The sequence below is a fragment of the Mastomys coucha genome, unplaced genomic scaffold (genome assembly GCF_008632895.1).
Source record: "Mastomys coucha isolate ucsf_1 unplaced genomic scaffold, UCSF_Mcou_1 pScaffold22, whole genome shotgun sequence".
In the NCBI taxonomy this organism is placed as follows: Eukaryota; Metazoa; Chordata; class Mammalia; order Rodentia; family Muridae; genus Mastomys; species Mastomys coucha.
The window spans coordinates 148,026,788-148,030,129 of NW_022196905.1; positions in this window are offsets into that span (position 1 = coordinate 148,026,788).

The following is a 3,342-nucleotide window of genomic DNA, read 5'->3' on the forward strand; positions in this document are numbered from 1 at the left end:
GCAAGTAGAAACAATAAATCACAAAAAGAAACAACTCTGGAGTTAGAAATCTTAGGAAAGAAGTCAGGAAACATAGATGCAAGCATCACCAACAGAATACAAGACATAGAAGAGAGAATCTCAGGGGCAGAAGATAACATAGACAACACTGACAGAAGAGTCAAAGAAAATGCAAAAAGCAAAAAGACCCTAATCCAAAACATACATGAAATCCAGGACACAATGAGAAGACCAAACCTAAGGATAATAGGTATAGAATAGAGTGAAGACCTCCAAATTAAAGGGCCAGTAAATATCTTCAACAGAATTATAGAAGAAAACTTCCCTAACCTAAAGAAAGAGATGCCCATGAACATACAGGAAGCCTACAGAACCCCAAATAGACTGGACCAGAGGAGAAATTCCTCCTGCCACATAATAGTCAAAACACCAAATGCTCAAAACAAAGAAAGAATATTAAAAGTAGTGAGGGAAAAAGGTCAAGTAACATATAAAAGCAGGCCTATCAGAGTTGCACCAGACTTCTCACCATAGTCTATGAAAGCTAGAAGATCCTGGGCAGATGACATACAGACCCTAAGAGAATACAAATACCAGCCCAGACTACTATACCCAGCAAAACTCTCAATTACCATAGATGGAGAAACCAAAGTATTCCATGACAAAACCAAATTCGCACAATATATTTCCACAAATCCAGCCCTTCAAAGGGTAATAAATAGAAAACTCCAACACAAGAAGGGGTACTACATCCCTGAAAAAGCAAAAATGTAATCTTCCATCAAAACTAAAAGAAGATAGACACATGAACGGAATGCCAGCTCTAACTACAAAAATAACAGGAAGCAACAATTACTTTTCCTTAATATCTATTAATATCAATGGACTCAATTCTCCAATAAAAAGACATAGACTATCAGATTGGGTACGTAAACAGGACCCAACATTTTACTGCATACAGGAAACCCACCTCGGTGACAAAGACAGACACTACCTCAGAATAAAAGGCTGGAAAACAATTCTCCAAGCCAATGGTACCAAGAAAAAAGCTGGAGTAGCCATTCTAATATCGAATAAAATCTGCTTTCACCCTAAAGTGATCAAAAAGGATAAGGAAGGACACTTCATATTCATGAAAGTTATGATCTACAAAGATGAACTCTCAATTCTGAACCTCTATGCTCCAAATACAAGGGCATCTACATTCATAAAAGAAACTTTATAAAACTCAAAGCACACATTACACTGCACACAATATTAGTGGGATATTTAAATACCCCACTCTCTGCAATGGACAAATCATGGAAACAGAAACTAAACAAGGACACAGTGAGACTAACAGAAGTTATGAAACAGATGGTTTTAACAGATATCTATAGAACTTTTTATCCTAAAGCAAAAAGATATACTTTCTTCTCAGCACCTTATGGTACCTTCTCCAAAATTGACCATATAATTGGTCACAAATCAGGCCTCAAAAGATACAAGAAGATTGAAATAATTCCTTGTATCCTATCAGATCACCATGGATTAAGGGTGCTCCTCAATAACAACATAAACAATAGAATGCCCACATACACGTGGAAGCTGTACAACACTCTACTCAATGACAACTTGGTCAAGGAAGGAATAAAGAAAGAAATTAAAGACTTTCTAGAGTTTAATGAAAATGAAGCTAAAACATACCCAAACTCATGGGATACAATGCAAGCAGTCCTAAGAGGAAAACTCAGCTTTAAGTGCCTACAAAAAAAAAAAAAAATTGGAGAGAGTTTATACCAGCAATTTGACAACACATTTGAAAGCTGTAGAAGAAAATAATCAAATTCACCCAAGAGGAATTGAAGGCAGGAAATAATCAAACTCAAGGATGAAATCAACCAAATAGAAACAAAAAGGACTATAGAAAGAATAAACCAGTCCAGGAGCTGGTTCTTTGAGAAAGTCAACAAAATAGATAAAACCTTAGCCAGACTAACTAGAGGGCATAGAGATAGTTTCCTAATTAACAAGATTAGAAATGAAAAGGGAGACATAACAATAGGCACTGAGGAAATATAAAATATCAGGAAATCCTACTACAAAAGCCTATGCTCAACAAAATTGGAAAACCTGGATGAAATGGACAATTTTCTAGACAGATATCAGGTACCAAAGTTAAATCAGGATCAGATCAATGATCTAAACAGTCCCATATCTGCTAATGAAATAGAAACAGTCATTAATAGTCTCCCAACCAAAAAAAGCCCAGGACCAGATGTGTTTAGTGCAGAGTTTTATCAAACCTTCAAAGAAGACCTAATACCAATACTCCTCAAACTATTCCACAAAATAGAAATTGAAGGCACTCTACCCAATTCATTCTATAAAGCCACAATTACTCTTATACCTAAACCACACATAGACCTAACAAAGAAAGAACACTTTAGACCAATTTCCCTAATGAATATTGATGCAAAGATACTCAATAAAATTCTTGCAAACCGAATCAAAGTACACATCAAAATGATCACCCACCATGATCAAGTAGGCTTCATCCCAGGGATGCAGGGATGGTTCAATATATGGAAATCCATCAACGTAATTCACTACATAAACAAACTCAGGGAAAAAAAAATATGATCATCTCACTAGATGCTGAGAAAACATTTGATAAAATCCAACATCCCTTCATGATAAAAGTCTTGGGAAGTTCAGGAATTCAAGGCTCATATTTGAACATAGTAAAAGCAATATACAGCAAACCAGCAGGCCAATATCAAATTAAATGGAGATAAACTTGAAGCAATCCCACTAAAATCAGGGACTAGACAAGGCTGCCCACTCTCTCCCTACCTATTCAATATTGTACTTGAAGTCCTAGCCAGAGCAATTAGGCAACAAAAGGAGATCAAAGGGATACAAAATGGAAAGGAAGAAGTCAAATTATCACTATTTGCTGATGATATGATAGTATATTTAAGTGACCCCAAAAATTCCACCAGAGAGCTCCTAAACCTGATAAACAACTTCAGCAAAGTAGCTGGATACAAAATTAAGTCAAGTAAATCAGAGGCCTTTCTATATACAAAGGATAAACAGAAGGAGAAAGAAATTAGGGAAACAATACCCTTCACAATAGTTACAAATAATATAAAATTCCTAAGTGTAACTCTAACTAAGCAAGTAGAAATTCTGTTTGACAAGAACTTCAAGTCTCTGAAGAAGGAAATTGAAGATCTCAGAAGACGGAAAGATGTCCCATGCTCATGGATTGGCAGGATTAATATAGTACAAATGGCCATCTTACGGAAGGCAATCTACAGATTCAATGCAATCCCCATCAAAATTCCAACTCAATTC